Here is a 19,958-nt window from a genome sequence, read left to right as displayed (position 1 = left end):
ACCTCCTGGATGGGAAGTGAAACATGATCTGCCACTGAACAGAAGAAGTCCAGTTGTTTTTTTAACCTTGTTTTGGGTGTAAATGGTTCAGCTCAATTGTGTATACCAGGTGTGATTCTAGGATCTGACCTTTAGGTAGGGGTGCTTATCCCCCAGTACTGACAATGGCTCTTAAAAAACACACCTCCTGGTGCAGTTTGTGAGAAGTACAAAAGCTTACAGCACCTGGTATTCTCAAGCAATCTCTCATCCAAGTACTAACCAGGCCCGACCCTGCTTAGCATCTGAGACCAGATGAGATCGGGTGTGTTCAGAGTAGTCTGGTCATAAATGAGGAGCTCAGTCACTTTTAAAGGATCAGAGCAAACAAACACTAAACTTATTTAACCAGAAGTTACAACATATATCTACATTTAAGTTGTAGGACAGACCGCTACAAGAGATCCTTCCTGCCCACAGCCATCAGCATCTATAACAACTCTTTAATGAAACCAGGATGATGAGTTACAACAACATTTAATTTCACTCTGGGATTAATAAAGTATTTTTGAATTGAATTGAATTGAATTAAAACACACAAAACAAAGCACAGCTAGCTTAACAATGACAGAAAATTGAGGATTTACTTGCTCTGTACAGACGAACATGTGGTGCTTCCTGTTTTTTTACCGTTCTATTCAGCTGCTATGTGGAATAAATGGTATCCCACTTTCTAAACGATTAAAGTAACACGTGTCTGAATTACATATTTCATTGACAAAGTTTTGTTTTTTTTCCTGATGATTTTTAATTAAATCACTCTGACTGCAAAGTGTTCATAATGCAAAACCCTGACAACAATATTCGCGAAAAAAGGGGTGGAGATCCTGCAAGTAAGGGGCGTTTCACTTCGAGACTAATTGAGGTCACTGATTGGTCCGTTGCTGACGAGCCTACGGGAGTGATTGACAGGTGGTGTCGAAGATCAGGTTCGGTTTATTTGTCATATGCAAAATCAACAAAAGGTCAGCAATGCAATGAAATGCTTAGGACGAGAAGAAATACATTTTCAAACAAGTTAATAAATAAATAAAGGTTAATAAAAACTGTCTCGTCTCAAAAAAAAAAAAAAAGAAATATCAAAACATGCAGCAAAAATACTAAAAACATACCCCCCCCCAAAAAAAAAAAAAATACTATCAACATGCTAAAAAACATTCAAAAATACTACTAAAATAATGAAAAACAAGGTGCCAAAGTTGAAAAAGAAAAACATCTACAGTGTGGTTTGGTTAGCAGTGAGGTTCTTTCAACATCATGGTTCTGTTCCGGTAGCGGCGTGGTCTTGTTAGCAGGTCCCGTCAGCAGCTTGATGGTAATAAGGACCGCTGCAGCTGCCCTGAGAGACTGCAGTCCAGAACCGGGTCCAGCAGACAGAACATCCCAGGTTTCCTCACAGAACCGAACGGTGTTTGCAGGCAGATGGAGGATCTGACTCGTGCGACAATATAGATTTTACTGCTGGTTTAAGATTATCATCATTCCTTTCATATGTATTCAATATTTTGGTGAATCTAATGTTTGAGAACTGTTTCCAACAAAATCTTAATGATGGTTTCTTTATTTTTAAGGGGTGCCAAGTTAAAATTTAGGGGTGCTTGAGCACCCCCAAAAAGAGGCTAATATCGCCACTGGTGAATACTCAGATTTTATGTGTATCCATTTCGAATGCAGAGGGCAGTGTTTGCAGACAAGATGATAAATACACCCTACATGTAGTCACCTGTGTAATGGATCCATGTGTCAGGGCGAGTCTTCGAGGTGTTTCCTAAGGAGCGCTGTGTGTCTCCAGGCCTTTATGATAGCTGGCTGCTTGTAAAAGAGCGTGCATGTGTGTGTTTGTGTGTGTGTATCTGCTGGTCTCCACAGGTGCACAGACCATCGATCACATGGTGGGACCATTACACACAGGCAGGGGTGGAGGTGGATAATGCTCCCACCGCTGCCACCAGTGGGGCCTCAAATGCTTGAGGGTCAAGCGTTTGGCTGGCCAGCGGTAATCAAGCCGACAGCGGGCTGCCTGTCTGCATGATGGATAACGTCACCGGCGCTCATCTGAGCACGGCTCACGTGCACACAGTCTACAACATTTACAAAACTACTTTAGAACCAACAGAGAAAAGGTTACTTTAGCTCAACACTGCAGCTGTGATGGAAGTGTGACTCCACATCCTGTGTAACTTTCAAAGAGCAAAATGTGTATAAAAAATATCGAATATCAAATATTAATCACCTTCAACTTAACTGGGAATTCAAGTTGAGATGCTGAGATTAAATTAAAAATTCCATCTGATTCAAATTAAAAAAATTCACAAATATCTACCTCTCTATGCTAAAAGGAATAAAAAAGTTACTTTCATATGACGTAAATCCAGGGTGGCATTTCTTCACGCTTGTTTGTTTCTGAAAAACGATTGGAATGAATAAAATAAATATAAGTAGTAGTTACAATATCAACGTTCATGCTCAATAATCCAGGTGAAAAATCCAACAAAGTTCAGTCAGGTCATACGGATGGTTTCTTTTTTGTTGAGATGGTTCGGCCTTCATCCAAAGGACTTCATCAGTCCAAGGATCCACAAACAGAGTCCCACAAGCAGCACACTCACATAGTGGGCCAACCAGTTTGATGGGGATAAGATGGTTTCTGGAGCCCGTCCTCTCCCTTGTCGACTCCTCTGAGGCAGCCATAGCCAAAGTGGTTCAAAACACCAAAGTCCATGCTCAATAATCCCGGTAAAAAATACTATGTCAGCCCTCAAAGCTCGTTATGAGGCACGTGCACAATATTACAGTGATCGAATAAATTTCAAACTATAAAATGCAATTAAAACTAGTTTTTTTTTTATCTGGAGTTGAACAGCTAGCTCAAGAGCGAAGGCTTGAAATGGGCGAGTTAAATATAAAACTGCTCCTGTTAGCTGCGAGCCTCCAGAGGTTCAGCGCCGGGCTTGTCAGTGACAGGCCCACATGTTCAACACCTCCACCTTCACCATTCAGAAAGACACGTCAGACCATGAGGTGTGCACAAGTGCTGAGCAAACTCTCCCAGCTCATTCTGGTGGATAAACCTCAATCACTGGTTGCTTTCAACTGCTTTTTATTGTCATGAACACACAACGATGACCCCAAAAAGGCTTCTACAGTCCAATTAATGAATAGCATACAAACAGTGGGCCAGAGACAGCAACACACTTTGTTTAATTTAAGCCAGGCTGTATGAGCTCAATTTCCAATAAAGCAAAGTACTCAACATCCATGCAAACAGTCTTCTTTAAGTCACAACATCTGCTTTTGAAGCCTCCAAATGGCAGGTGAAAGACAACGCAAAAGGAAGCGGGTGAGACACAGATGGGGGGAAAAGAGACAGAAAAAAACGAAGACAGAAATAGAGGAGAGCAGATAAAGAGGGGAGAGGATGCGGTGAGGAAGCAGAGCGTAGTAGAGCCGGCCGCTGGGACTGTGAGGAATGAGCTGGCTGTGCTATAGGAGGCCTTAATGAGCATTCTCTCTAAACCCTGGAGAGTCTTCTCTCCAGCTCTTGGCCAATCTCTGTCTTTTCTCACAGCTAGCAACGCACAGACTCTCAGAGACAGTCACATGGCGCTGTATGCACACATGCATGCAGAACATAAGGCAAACATGCACACAATCGGCACTCGCTGGAAAGTGTAAATTTGTCCAGTTATAACTGACTGTCACCTCTGCAGGGCACACAGTCGTTAAAATTTTCCCTCATAATGAAACTACATTAAAAGCTACGTGACACAGTTCTCTCTGCTCCTGCAGACAACACTAATATCTTGCTCCATTTCAATTCGGTTGCATTAAATTGGTACATTGAAGTCAGCGTGGATCCTAATAAACCAATAAACACCTCAGATCCAAACGAAGAAGTCTGGCAGCCTTGCTCAGATAATAGCCACTTTATACATTAGCAAAGAACCAAGAACAATAATGGCTCCCTACTGTAACTCTGTTTCTTTCTCTGGAGACTAATGTGCCCTTGATTCTCTCTTGACTTATCACTTCTTGCAGCTGTATTTATGGATGTTGGAGCTCCACAGACACTGCAAGTGTCTGTGTGCAAAAACCCTCAGTTTTTATCCTCCACAGTCTTAAATTTAGTCCTTTATTTCGTGGAAAATGGCTGAATGACAAGGTTTCTCACAATCATGAATTATGTCTGAACGTGTGCAGGCCTGAAAAATGGAAAAATGATGAACAACGAGACAAAAAATTCAGAGGGAACACGTTACAGAGGTGACAGGAGTGGCTGTAAATCTGCTTCTGGGACGGGAGAAGGAGATTAAACAGGGACACAACCACAGGAGCGTGTACCTTTTGTGTTTAGTTTTTGTATCTGCGTGTGCATAGCCATCTGCAGAGAATGAAGAGGAGGAAACCTTGATTTTGCAAAATGATTAGTCCTCTTGGTTTTCTCAATTCTAGCCTGCAGTGGCTCTGAGGCAGCTGTCCCAGAGCTGGACAGAAGTTGGAAACCTTCCAGCGCCTCTGAACGACTCACTCTCATTAACTATTAACCAGTGACTCAGGCCTTAAATCATCTCGGTGGTCCCCAGCCTGCCGACCCTGCTGTGGCTGGTGGAGGCAGCAGCGAAGCTCCGTTTCATCAGAGCTGGCTCGCCGGACACCCCGCTGATTTAATGGGCTACAATTACACTGCTTCTGACACAATATACAGCAAACATTTATAGATTTCCCTCACTTCCACTTCACAGCCAGAAGAGCTGATGCATTTTCCCTCCACCAACCTGCTTGACAAGCAGTGTTCAGATGACTGAATTACATGTTGTATACTGAGCTCCATCCTGACCTAGAGGCCAGTGCACGTGGTAAATGTTGTGTGCCTGAGGCAGTTGCACCATGTATGCACAATATGCAGTGTTAGCATATAGTTCCATAGGCCGTCACTATATACGCTGTACAAAACAGCTGCTTATGACTCGTTTTAAACCCTGAAGGAGAACTGGAGATAGTTAAACAAGCAGCTAATGCAACGAGGAACTGATGGAACCATATGGCTGACCTGCTATTTATGTACAACTGGTCTGATTAAGTCAGGGCTGGAGGCCCCAGAGTACAGCTCTTAGTTGATGGTGACTGGAATGGGCCACTAGGACACTGCCACGCCCAGTCATGCACAATGGAAAAGAATTAGACAACGCTCCCTCGAGAGTGCTGCCTTGTTTTTGTTACTTGGTTAAACAAGACACGCTAATGTATGTCTTACTATAAGTAGATCACAACCAAGAGACCAGAGCTCTGGGTCTTCATCAATCATAGCGAGGATGTTTATTGATTCTTTTCTGACTCGTTGTGACATCCAAAAGGTGACACGTGTCCTTTCTCTGGTGGTGTATAAAAAACAAACAGTTGATGCTTTAGAAGGATTTTGTCAAAGTGTCTCAGTAGCTGATGCAAAATTAAATCTACCATGTTCAAGCTTATAATTATATTTGGCTTATTGCTGTCAATAAACACCATCCGTCCAGCCATCATATTCCTCTTATTCTGAAGTCAGGTCTCGGGGGCAGCAGCTTGAGCAGGGAGGTCCAGACATCTCTTTCCACAACCACCTCTTCCAGCTCTTCTGGAAGGACTTCAAGGCATTCCCAGGTCAACAGAGAGACATAGTCTCTCCAGCATGTCCTGGGTCTTCCCTGGGGTCTCCTCCCAGTTAGACATGCCCAAAGCACCTCCCTAGGAAGGTGTCCAGGCTCCATCCTGACCAGATGTCTGAACCACCTCAACTGGCTCCTCTTGATGTGGATGAGCAGCGGTTCTACTCTGTTTTTCTCCAGATAACTGAACTTCTCACCCTGTCTCTAAAGGAGAGCCCAGCTACCCTGCAGAGGAAACTCATTTCAACCGCCTGTATCCAGGTTCTCATTCTTTCAGTCACTACCCAGAGTTCAGGACCATAGGTGAGGGTAGGAACGCAGACCAACAGGTAAACATAGGGCTTTGCCTTAAAGATTAGCTCCCTCTTCACCACAACGGACCGGTACAGAGTCCACAATACTGCAGACGCTGCACCAATTTTGTCTGTCAATCTCATGCTCCATTCTTTCCTCACTCATGAACACCCCCACCCCCAATCAGAGCCAGGGTATTTTTTTTTCTGTAAACACCATGAAAACTTGTTCTTAATTGTTTCAGGGATTGATGCTAAATGCTTTCCCTCAAACCAGAGACCAACAGCAACCCACTGTCCTCTAATCTTGCCAATTTTGGCAACTTTTCTTTGATGGTTGGTTTGTGAAAATAAAAGTATCTGGGGCATAAGACAACATATACAAGTTTGGCTGATCAGTGTTTCCAGCAAAAGGAAGAAAAGCAGAAGAAGGAAATTATCAGACTAATAATGTCTAATTCGTAAGGACTTCATATTCGTTTTTGTGGGTTTTCTGCATGGGATGGGTTGTAGTTGACAACGTTGTGATGCTTCTCAGGAACATTTGTTTTAATGCCAACAGTACGTGTGCTTTTCCCAGCATGACAATTCAGAAAACGCGTTGTAAGAAAGGCCTGTGGGCATAACACCAGACCAATTTCAATTACTGAAAAAAGCAGAGATGTGGATGATGGTTCAGAGGTCACAACCAGTCTAAGAAATAATCCCATTAGCTGGGGGAGAAAAAAAAGAAGAAGCTGAAGCTATAAACCTCATTTAAGGAAATACCCTTAAGCCCAGACGAGAATGTAGAAAGAGAAATTAGGCTGTCTTATAACTTTACCACTTTGTGAAAATGCACTTGGTCAAAATGGTGAAATTATTCTGAAATGAAATTATGAAAGTTCACCTAAACCACAAATGTTAAACTTGCTGGGTATGTAGACCTGACATTAAGATAAGTATTTACTTTATGGACAGGGGATTAGCTGGGAGTAGTAGAATCTGTCAAAACCCCATGTGAGAACTTGTTTTTCAGAGAGAAAAGTGAGGCAGAAGAATCCAAATCTCAACGTGAGCTGAGTAAAATTCTGACACAAAGTGACAGTGACCTTTGTGTTCTCCATTAGCCAGATTTATCTCTGACACTTTGAAAGAGTTAATGACTCAGACCAGGTTCATGGTGGGAGGAAACCTGCTGAGTTTAAAAGAAAAAACGGCCTGTAGGAGATGGCCTGCAGGCATGTAGGAGGCCTTTGTGCCAAACATAAGGCCTGAATTCTCCACGCCACCGCACAGTGACAGGAAGAGGGAAGGAGATGAGATGCCGGGCCTGTCCTCCTACTCGGTACTTCATGAGATGAGTGTGCGCTCTCACATCCTGTGAGGAAAATATATTCTGTATGTGTCTACTGTAAACAGAATGCCCCTGTGCAAACCCACTGCACTTTTGTGTGGTGTAATATTTCTTTGAGGGTTGTTTGCTTGCTCTCTGGGTTTTGTTTGGTGGGCAGTGTGGATGTTTTGGGAGCAGAGCGGTGTGGAGGCAACCATGGAGCAAGCATAGCCTTTGGACCAGATGTGCCGTGTGGGTCTGATCCACTTCACAGCTTCCCCTACCACACACGCACACCTACAAACACACACATTCGGCAGGAGAGAGCCCAAGTTGGCCCTTGATTTAGCACTGTGGGTGGCAGAAGCTAGAAGACAGGAATCTTAAAGGAATAGAAAATCGTCTGACCCATCTGTCATCTCCTGCCTTACAGATTTTTTTTTTCTTCCCTCTACAAACCCTTGAGCCATCCTGACTATGAAACCACTGCATTACTTCTCATTCCCAACTCATCACACACTGACACTTGGTCAGAAGCTCTTGGCATTGAATTTTAACACACTGGTTTTCCATTTGTGTGTTCAGTGCGCTGGACAGTGATTAGCATTAGCATTGTTTTGGTTAAGAAATATACACAGTTATAAAATCTTTATTTGGACGTAATAAAAACCTTAAACAAGCATCCAGTTTTAGATTTTTGAGGAGCTTTCTGGTTTACATTTTGTCAAATTCGGGACACGGACCATTGACAACAGCACTTGCCTTCAGTTACTATGGTGATACATCCAGCAACAAAACTGGAATACGATTGCATGAAAAATGTAAAAAATTAAAAAACTTGTGAGGAGAAAAATAAAAATAAAGACTACAATGTTCTTGACACATTTTTTTTTTTTTTTTTTGGAAAGAAACAAGCGTTTTGATGTTGGATATTTTATAAAGTAGACATGCCAGCATTAATCAGGTTTATACACTCGCCGGATTCTTTACACACAGTTTCAGTTGCTCATTTAAACAAACAACTAGTCAGCCAGTTGCGTTGAAGCATTTCATTTAAGGTCGTTTCGTACATCTGAAGACGAAGAGAGGTTCTCACGGTCACGTGGTTGTGAGACATTCATTTTCACACACACCTTTCGTAGCCCACGAGATGCAAAACTCCTGAGAACCTCTTCCATGTATAAGCATGGGTTTCTTCCCCCCCAGAGTCTCCACTTGATCTATGTATCTGCTTTTTGGCCACGAACAGAGTGCCACACTTTTCGGCAGCCAACTCCTCCGTTTACAACGCCTGCGCATTCTCCATCCAGGAGATTTTGGCCTTTTGACTTAGTTTAAAAGTGTGTATCAATGAGCTGTACAGATGGTAGTATTAAAAAAAGGGGGGGTGGGGGGTGCAGCTGTGGCTGAGTGGTTAGAGCAGTTGTCCTCCATTGGGAGAATTTGGGGCTCAATTCCACCAGCAGGCACATGCTGAAGTATCCCTGGGCAAGACACCGAACCTCATTGCCTTTGATGCGTGTCCCATTGGTGTACGAATGTGATCTAAAACACTGATTTTTTGTAGAGGTCTAGTAGAGTGCTGTATGAATGGGTAAATGAGGGCACAGATTCTTGCAAAGAGCTTTGAGTATCTTGACAAGATTGCTATAAAAGTACAGTTCATTTACCATTTCTGACTGTCGCGGCCAACTGCTCCGCAAGGAAATAACAGATTTAATGTCCAGCGAAATGACAACATTGCTGTCCGAGCACTTTTCCGCAATAACAAACATGCTCATGAACTTCTGACCAATCGCACAATGCTTTGAGCAGATTTCTGTGAGGAAAAAAGTTTGGCCTGGGCCTTGTGTTAAGAAGGGGCAAAACAAAATTAAGCAATTTTCATCTAAAAACTACGCTAATGAGAGCCAATTTCTCAGGCTTTGTATGAAAATGAAACAAACTTTAGGCATCCATAAGTGATGAAGACTATTTGAGGTTCAAACCGAGGATCAGAATAGTGGCTTTCAACGTGGAATGGTGGTTTGTGCCAGACGGACGGGTCTGAGTATTTCACAAGATGCTAATTTACTGGGATTTTAATGCAGAATTGTCTCAAGAGTTTACGGAGTTTCATCGGACCAGGCAATACGTTTTACATTTTATATTGTCCAATGCTGGTGAGTCTGTGTAAAGTGTAGCCTCAGTTTCTTTCGTTCAGCTGAAAAGAGTGGCACCCAGTGCTGCAGTCCATCTGCTTCAAGGTTCGACGTGTTGTGCATTCAGAGCTGGTATTCAGCAGAACATGGCTATAATGAGCGGTTCTTTGAGCTACTGTTGCATTTCTATCCTCTCCAACCAGTCATGGTACTTTGATTCACACAACTGCTGCTCCGTGAGTGAAAACCATAGTAGATCTGAAGTTTTGTAAATAGTGAAGTATATTCCAAACTAACACATTATTAATGTTAACAGGTGTACCTAATGAAGTGGTCAGTGACTGTTTTAAATGGAATATCAAGATGCTTGACAGGTAAAAAAAATAAACTTGCAAACAAAAGCTCTGAATATGCATCGTCAAACATCTACTTACATTTATTAAGCTCTTTAAGCAGTTTGAACCCATCGTGCCAGGCTTATATTTGGGAAATTTAAGGCCAATTTTAATGAACTCGCATAGAATATGCAGACACTGAGCAGTGAAGATGAAATATTTAAGGATTACTTCTTAATTTTTGAGTGTTTATTTGTTATTGTTGAATGCACAGCATGAAGCCTTAAAGTAAAGATTTGTCAGAATGAGATAATTATCATTTAATCTGATTTATTCTGTGTTCCAGTATTGATTTATTGAGTTAGAGCTGATGCTCACAAAAGTTCACATGACAAAAGGAAGTTATTAAAATCTCTGAAACAACACAGATACATAAAATTGTGTTGTGGAGTTAGATGTGAGTATTGACTTCAATTTCAAATTATTGGAGAACAAAATACCTTTCTTTTATTTACACTTTTTATTATTGAAATAAGCAGCTCAAGTCAGACCTACAGGAACTGATGATACTAAACAACGATGAAGTCAAAATGTTAGAAAAAAAATGTTGAAGGTGAGGAAAACACTGCTATTGTTATTTTTACTTAATTCAGTCTTGATTAGTTTGTCTTTGCATTGTTGGCAATAGGCCAAACTGAAGTGAACTTTTATTTTGAAAGTTTGCTCACTTTTAGATATTGAAGAGAATGTTCTAGTGTTAAGCAAATAATAGCTGAGATCAGTCAGTCTGTGAACAAAATTTAGCAGAAAGTTTACAAAAGTTTGTCTAAACTCCCAAAAGCAAAACTGAACATTCTGTTTTCAAAACTGATTAATTTACACCTTTGAAAACCTTTTGTTTCTTTGTGACTATGAGTGTTCTTATACAGCTTTGAAGGATGCTTAACGGTTATGTTTAATCTAAGAAATTATTAAAAATGTTTGACATGTAGAAGCTGTAATAAAGGACATTTATTCAGGCATATGCAATTGTTGGTTGAACCTCAGATCCATGAGGAACAATGCGGGTTCCGTCCTAGCAGTGGAACACTGGCCCAACTCTTTACCCTCACTAGGTTCCTCGAGGGGTCCTGGGAGTTTACCCATGCAGTCTATTATGTGTTTTGTAGACTTGAAAAGATGTTTGATCATGTTCCTCGGGGTACACTGTGGGGGGTGCTCTGTGAGTATGGGATTGGGGACCCATTGCTATGAGCTACTATAGTCCCTATACAAGTGGTGCAAGAGTTTAGTTCGCATTGCCGGCAGTAAGTCCAACACCTTCAGAATGGGAGTTGGACTACGCCAGCGCTGCCTGTTAAAAATTCTGTTCAATTTTATTTATTTTTTCATTCAACCTTTATTTAGACAGGTTAATCCCATTGAGCCTCTGGGACTCATTTACAAGAGAGACCTGATTCCTTTAGCAAAGAGTTTAACAACAGTGGATAACAACGACAACAATAGACAATCATAAGAGGCATATTCATTTTTTTTTTTTTTTTTTTACAAATTAAAATAAAATGGCAACCAAAAGGACAGTCAAAAAGAAAAAAAGTAGTGAAAAAGACAGCTAGATTATAAGGCAGTGTAGAAAACTAAAAACAGGAACATGTCTGCATTGGTTCATAAATTATATGGACAGAATTTCTCGGTGCAGCCAGGGGGTGGAGGGAGTCCGGTTCGCGGGCTCAGGATTCCATCTCTGCTCTTTGCAGATGATGTGATCCTGTTGGCATTGCTGTGACGTGATTTCCAGCTCTCACTGGAGCGGTTTGCAGCCGAGTGTGACGCAGCTGGGATGAGAATCAGCACCTCCAAATCTGAGGTCATGGTCCTCAACCGGAAAAGGGTGGATTGATCTCTTCAGGTCGAGGGTGAGGTTCTGCCTCAACTGGAGGAGTTCAAGTATCTTGGGGTTTTGTTCACGAGTGACGAAAATATGGAGCGTGAGATTGACAGACAGATTGGTGAAGCATCTGCAGTATTGCGGACTCTGTACAGGTCCATTGTGGTGAAGAGGGAGCTGAGCTGTGAGGCAAAGCTCTGTGTTTACTGGTCGGTCTATGTTCCTCCCCTCACCTATGGTCCTGAACTCTGGGTAGAGACCGAAAGAATGAGATAGTGGATACAGGAGGTTGAAATGAGTTTCCTCTGCAGGGTAGCTGGACTCTCCTTAGGTATAGGGTGAGAAGTTCAGTTATCAGGAGAGACAGAGTAGAACTGCTGCTCCTCCACATCGAGAGGAGCCAGTTATGTTGGTGCTAAGATGGTGTCTTTGGCACGCCTTCTCCTCCGATGCCGGCCCTCTTCCTGGTTTGTTCCACTTTGGAGTAAGCTGTTTGGGGGAAGAATCAACTAACATTTAGAGTCAACCAAAATTAAGATGGCCACCAAAGCAAAGCCAAATGAGTAAACACCAACATGTTTAAAACTCTGCCAATTTATCAGATGTTGAGCCAAAATTCGATGTGGTAGTAGCTGAGAGTATTCCCCAACTTATAATCTTAAATAACTTATCACACGTGATACTTCGCCATCAACTGTTGGAGTCAGCTCTGACTTTCTGTTAGCAACTCTTAAAGTAATCATTGGATAAACGTCTACATCACATTTAGATTTTGAATTTGCTCAATCCAAGATGGTTGCCAGTGCCAAATGACTGTAACCTAGTCGAATGCAAAGATTCAGCTAAATTTTAATGTGACAGCAGCTGAGAGTCGGTGACAACATAATCTTACACAACTTCATTTTCAAAGGTTGACAAAAATGTCTGCAACTTTTACAGTTTAAGATCTTACGCTAAACTCCTGGTATAGAAGGTTGCAGGAGATCTGCATTCCTTCAAGGAATATTAGGTCTTTAATGTTCATCAAGTTTTATGAACTCCATTTAAAATACCTAAAAAAAGTTAAGTCGGGTCCTCTGGGCGGTCCTTCCGTCCAAAGTACCGGACTTAGCTTTTTTAGATTTTTCGACCTGGATTATTGAGCAGCATCGGGATATCCATTTAAAATACATGCAGCATTGTTTTTGTTTTTAGTTTTAACCACAACATGAATATTTGATGGGCTTATCACACTTCATGAAACAATAGTTGACTGTTGTGGAATTTTGTAACCTTAAAAAAATAAAAATAAAAACTCGGACTCCTGTTTTCAATCTCAAAATGTTCGCTGACCTTTAGAGCAGATAAGCATACAGAAGCAGTCCATCTATTAAGAATGCACCAACTTTCTCCATAACTCCACACGCTGCAGAAGAGCAGCCATGACAACACACACACACATGCACGTGCACACACACACACACACACCATCTGGCAGGACTGCTTGAACCGCCTCCGATCTTTTCTCCTCCCTCTGACAGCTGCTCTGAAAAGACAGTTTCAAAGCCTGAATATTAAAGGTTCGGAGAGTCACTGTAATCTGATTACCTATCGGCTGAAAATCGCCGCGCAGGAAACTTTATCGACCCACAAGAGTGGACAAAAAAAGAAGCAAAAAATACATCGAGTGCACATGTTTTGACAAATGTGATGACAAATGGAAGTTAACCGGTGGACAGAAATTAAGCGTAGCTGTCCTTTTTAGATGAGGAAAAAAGTTTCCACAAGTGATATTAACACTATCCATCACTTGTGTGTCACCATTGCTCATGAATGATCCATCAGTCAGATTAGTTATCGTGCACTTCCTATAATGTTTACTGATGGTGCTCCCAATGCAAGAAACGTATTACTATACTTTATCAAAGGCGTTAAAACGAACAGATGCATAAAAAAATAGATTTGAAACAATGGTTTAGTCTGCACGATGAACACTTGAGCTATCCAAGCATCACGTTGTCATCAATCACCAACAAACTGACGTGTTGTGTCATTTACATTTAAATCATTTCTCAGTCGTCAGATGATAAAATAAATAAATGTATCACGTTTAGTACTTTGGATAAAAACTGAAAGTAGTATTCTCCCCTTTGCAAAATTGAGGAATAAAATGCAACCGATAAGGTTATGATGCGTTTTCTGATCGATGCTCAGCATTGATGGAACTAATTCAGGTTCCCGAAAGTCGCGCTCGGTTTCGTTCTGCTCGTTCTTTTGTAAAAAAGTCTAAAAATGAGACTGAGCATTTGGCCGTTAGATTTCTGCAGACCTCCAGTGCTGATAAGTATCTCCTGGGTAATGAGGAGATGGGAATAGTTTCCCCAAACAGCAACATTTAAAGAAAAATAAGGAAAAAAAAAAATGTCTCACAAAAAATATTTTATTTCAAATTTGGAACAATTATTTGCTTAGACTTTAAGATTCTCTTATTAGATTTTGGTTTAAGGGTAAAATATGATTTTAAGACAGTAAGAAATATCATTTTTTTATAATAATTGTATAAAACGTCACTGTGGAAGTAGAATGACTTCACTGGTCCAAAACACGAAAGGCCTGATTAATGCAAACTGCAACAGGGAATAATTTATGTATTTATTTAATATTAGGTGGTGGTTTTGAATCGTTATTAAATGTAGTTTCTATTATTTGAAGCAGTGACATATAAGGTAAGCCACGTCATGTTTTTGCTGTCTGCATTTTTTTGCAAATAACCGTTTACACAATGATGTCTGTTTTATTTGCATGTTTTAAGAAAAATGTTAGACATGTTTAAATGCAATAGTCAGGTCAAAGTAGTACTACGAAACTCAGAAGAATATTTTTTTTCTTGCTCTCTAAATATTAAAGTCTAACAGCCTTTTGGATTTGGCAGAATAAACTTTCAAATACAGTTCAATATTCAATGTAAACACAAGGAAATGTTTGGGAGTGGTAAAAATGTGTTTGGATTAAACTGGAAGACTACAGAAAATGAGTGTTAAAAAACTGGTACCACTTTACAATAAGGCTAAGAAATAGTTTATAGATACGTTATTAATTCCTCTATAAACACTTTATAAATCATTAAGAATTGTTTATTATGCATTAATTTAGGGTGACAGAGACAAAACTGACCAGTTTGTTGCCAAATGAAACTGAAAGTTAAACTGGGTTTCTTTTTCAGAAACAGATCCTGTCTAACTCTGAATGCTAGAAAACGCCTTGTATCTGTGACTTTCCTTGCCTCCATTGATTACGGTGACATTATTTACATGACGCTCTTACAAGAACCCTGCAGATGTTGGATGCTGTCTATCACGGTGCACTAAGATTCATAACTGACTGTGATTATCGTACCCACCAGTGCACCCAGTATTCACGGGTTAACTGGACATCATTAACTTCACGCAGACTCTCTCACTGGTACTTTTTCATCTTTAAATCACTTCTTGGTCTGCTGCCTTCATACATCTCCTCCTACATGTCTCTGCGTGAGTGCAGCTACAGCGTACGCTCTCAGGACATTATTACCTACAGTGTCCCCTCAGTGCGGACTAGGGCTTTAACAGACTACTTGAGTAATCTACACATCGATTCCTAGGACATCTATCGAGTTTTTTAATGTCACGTCGAGTATTCGTGGCGATGTCATTACGTCGCCGTTACGTCATTGAATCATGTGTCACGTGATCCGCACTGGCGCGGGTTACAAAATGGATTCCTCCAAGAAGACAGATGGAGCGGATCAGGCCCAGTCTTGGCAAACAGGTAGAAATGCATCAATAGTCTGGAAATATTTCACTAAAGATGAATCTTACGGTTCAACTACCGAAAGGAAACAGAAAATAAAACAACTTCCTGACTGTTTGGAGCTCGTTGCGAACCGGTGTTACACCACATTCTGTGACCACCGTAGGGGGCGGTGTTGCATGCACTGTTGCAGATCACAGAATATGGTGTAACACCGGGTCCAATCGACCGAACCAGAACCAGCTTCCTCTGACTTTGTTTCACAAACATAAAGCAAAAAATATTAATCTCTAAACCTATAAAAAAACCTATAAACATATTAATCTCTAAAACTAAACCTATTGCGCACCACAGCTGGCAGTGGTGCGGGGTGGTCGACCCCCCCACTGTTTTTAGTTTAGTTTTTTGATGTGCCACGTGTTTCTTTCAGTTTTGCAGCGCAATTATAATACATAATAGTTTATTTTTTCCTGTGACTTATTTGCTGTATGATAAATGGTAGGAGCATATTATACTCTCCCATTGTTTGTTGGTCTATTTTTGTAAATAATGGCCTTTTTTGTGGTTTTATTTATTTTAGTATCTATAGATCCTTTGATGTCATCAAGTACCCGAGTTCTACTCGAGTTTTATTATGTTAATGTCGAGTTTTAAAATGATGTAGTCGTTCAACCCCCTCAGTGCGGACTGAACTTGGCAAACTCTGCTCCCGTTTCTTGGAATATCTTACAAAAAGATCTGAAGGTCTCAACGTTGACCGCTATAAGTGGCTTTAAAAATCTGTTGGACTCCTGGCAAGGACTAATACAGACATGTTCCTGTTTTTAGTTGTCTACATTCGCCTTATAATCTAGCTGTTTTGTTACTCTTTTTGCCATCTTATTTGTAAAAAAATAAAACAAATTCTGTATGTCTTTTTATAACAGTCTACCGTTGTTGCTGTTGTCCATTGTTGTCATCTTTCTTTGTTGAAATCAGGTCTCTCTTGTAAATGAGTCCTCGAGGCTCAATGGGATTTATTTGTCTAAATAAAGGTTGAATGAAAAACAAAAAAATAGTGAGCCAAATCTGTTCACCTATATATTTCATCTAGAGATATTATATTAAGCATTTCAGACTAAGTTACTACCTTGTAAGCACAATAAGCATTTGTAAACTTATTTTTTAGGATATATTAGTTGTAGATACTTATAATGCACTAATAAAGTACAATATTATATGCTAAAAAAATTGGCTTACAAATGCTTGTTGTGATAAGAAAGTAACTTAGTATGAAATGTTTAATGTAACAACCCTAGATGAAATATATAGGTGAACAGATTTGGCTCAATATTTGGCAACAAACTGATCAGTTTAGTCGCTTTGTCACTTTTAATTATTGCATAATAAACAATTATTTATGGTTTATAGCGTGTTCAGGAATTAATAACGCATCTATAAACTATGTATTAGGATCTATAAGGGGAGCCTTATTGTAAAGTGATACCAAAAAACTTAATGTGAAAAATATGAAATCCTTTAAAGTTTATACAATTTATGTGAAAACAAATCAGCAGGTGGTGTCTCGCCATCAATGATATCCTTAAAACATCTTATTTTTGTTCTTCTAGCTTGTAAAAAGGAGTGGAAACAGAGAACAACCATGCCATTGCCTGTGTCTGATGTCAGGTGGGAAAAGCCCTGAGATCGGTGGCGGTCTGATAAAAAGTTGAACCTGCAGCTCGGTGCGGTCCACATGTTGGGAAGGCAGCTGTTTTGTAGCAACAGCTGAGCGGGGCAGGTGGTGTTTTAGTCAGAAAAAACTTTGAAACAGTTGAACGGTCGGAGTGAGGATGTCAGCAACTGGCGAGATATCAGCCTGTTCCACAACTCATTAGTCAAGGTACAGAGAGCAGCCAAACAGCTGCGGAGCATTTTAATTCCAGCCCCAAACCAGCGGCTTGGACCAGAGCTGCTGATTTCAATGACCTCCCGCCTTCATCCGCGGCCGAAAAATAAAACAACTGTAGTCAACAATTCTGCTGTCCTTTAGCCTCTGCAGCCATCCCCTGCTTCCAGCAGCTCCTTCCAAAGCCCGAGGCCACAGTGTTGATGTTGCTCACCAAAGCCTCAACGAGCTAATTAACAGGGTTGTTTCTGAAGTGCTCTTGCATTTTGTTTATTTGTGTATCACCAAAGCTTCGCAAATTACACAGACCAAAGGCTTGTCTGAACTTTTTAATCTAATCACGCTCACCGCGAGCCCCTGTTTCCTGGTGTCAGTTTGCCTTAATGAGGCCTGGTCTGAGCCACGGCCATTAGTGGAGCTCAGCGGAGGAATGGTACTGCGACAAGACAAGCTCGGCACGTTGCTGCCACGGAGTCTAATCCGCCGTCGCTCCCTGTAGTCCTGCAGCCGAGACGCGCGTTGTAAAACCCCCAGCTGTGCAGAACATGGGTGACATTTGAAAACATACAGTATCCGGGTGGCAAATTAAGAGATGAATGCATTAAAAGCAGCACTTAAATAGCATAAAAAGGAGTGCCAGGTGCGCTGTGAATAGATTATTGAACCATTCTCTGTGACACGCACACCGAGGCAACACTCTGGGTTCACACAATGTCAGTTGTTAAGTGCACAAACTTTCATGTATAATGGGTATATTAATGCAGCAGTGTTTATTATCACTAACAGCCTGATGGTTTAATGGCTCTTACCTTTTATATCGGATTGCATGTGATGAACTGGCGGTGTTTTGTCTTGGACAGTTGCACTAACATCCCTATTAGAACAATAATCACACACACAAGGTCTCCACGCGATTCATTTTTCATGTAACTTTCATTAATTCAAATTCAGGGAGAATTTAGTGCACTTTCCCCATTTCCAATCTGAAGTGCTTTGAATTCTGCTCACTGCACCCGTTTCTGTGTCATCAGCCCACTCAGAGCCTGAATAATTCATAACAATATTTATTAGCACTCTGAGGTACAATTAGATGAATTGGGATTAAGAATTGGCTCGTCTGTGGAGGAGAAAGTGGAGCAGCTCTGCCGATGGATTTGGGCAGGCGTAGCTCTAAAACATTATCAAAATAAAGCCAAGCGGATTAATTCCCTTTCTCTACAGTTTTTCCTCCCTCCCTCTTGTGTTTAAAAGAACGTACTTAATATTCCATCTGCAGGAGTAAATCAGCGATGACAAGTTAAAATACGGGCCGTGTAGCCGACTCACTGTTTTTCTTAATCTTCAATTCCTTTAAACACATTGTATACATCTGTTTTTATTTAAACCTTTAAATAAAGAAAAGCTATTTATTTTCACAATTTTTGCATCCATTTATTAACCAATAGGGTCAACTAGACGGTTGAAAATGTTTTTTCTTTTTTTTACCAACGTACAGCAAAACCAATTCATTTGAATGCATAAACCAGGTTCACTTTAGTTCTCCCAGTTAAAGACATTTCAACTGCACAGGCAACGTTTTGGTGTTCTGCATGTCGACTCTCAGTGACGATGAACTGCAACACATAATGTTTGTTTTAATTATTTCTGATTTTTCCTAAATGAAAAAATGACGAGACAATTTGAGTTTTATGTACATTTTTGTTGAATCATCACAAGATGAGTTGAGTTTTTAAATATTTAGACAGTATCGTTTCTCCAATTAACTCTTTACAGTAACGATATTCATGCTACCATTGGCGCCAGAAGCCTTTGTAATGTGGGGGTGACATGCTGATGGTGTGTGTGTGTGGGCGGGGTGCGTGGGTGTGTTCTGGGCGTCATTATTCAAAATTTTGAATAAAGAAGATACCATTCCTGCATTCTGATGTATTTTAACAGGTTGTTAAACATTTATGTTTACTTACATAAATAAACACTTGATTCAATAACCATTTTAGAGAGCAACCAGAGGTAGCCTGACCAACAGCTCTCCTTGTGTGAATAGAGCATGTGCCACTTCTCTCATTTCTCTCAAGCATTCCAACACTATAGAGCAGCTGTGGCTGAGTGGTTAGAACAGTCATCCTCCATGTGAGAGTTGGGGGTTCAACTCTTCCAGCAGTCACATTTTGAAGTGTCCCTGGGCAAGACACTGAACCCCCTATTGCCTTCGATGTGTGTCCCATCATTGTATGAATGTGATAAAGAACTGATTTGAACAGATATAGTAGAGTGCGGTATGAATGGGTAAATGAGGGCACAGATTGTGTTGTAAAGCACTTTGAGTATCTTGATAAGACAGAATGGTGGTGTATAAGTGCAGTCCATTTACTAATGTAGCGCTAAGCTAGCAGTGCGCAATATAGACGCATTAGCTAATATGCTACAGATGTAGCGCTCCGCTTCTCTCACACATCCTAACCACCCTCCACCATCAACAACTGCCAGCACTAACGTGGCACTAAGCTAGCATGCAAAACAGAGGTGTCTCCCCCTCCTCCCCCCTATGAGCACCCTGTCAAGGCAGATGAACTTGGGAAAACACTGCATTCAGTGTGGAGTTGTTGTAGGAAACCAGGAAAATATAGAGTGGATTTTTTTATTGGT

The 19,958-nt window shown here is 40.8% G+C and overlaps 1 pseudogene; it reads right to left on the bottom strand.

Moving 5' to 3' along the window:
- Positions 1–213: 213 nt before the first annotated feature.
- LOC119422227 lies at positions 214–332 on the bottom strand (annotated as a pseudogene).
- Between the last annotated feature and the right edge of the window lie 19,626 nt (positions 333–19,958).

The sequence above is a fragment of the Nematolebias whitei genome, chromosome 15, assembly GCF_014905685.2.
Source record: "Nematolebias whitei isolate Nwh7 chromosome 15, NemWhi1, whole genome shotgun sequence".
NCBI classification, from domain to species: domain Eukaryota; kingdom Metazoa; phylum Chordata; class Actinopteri; order Cyprinodontiformes; family Rivulidae; genus Nematolebias; species Nematolebias whitei.
This window is presented reverse-complemented; position numbering and strand designations above follow the sequence as displayed.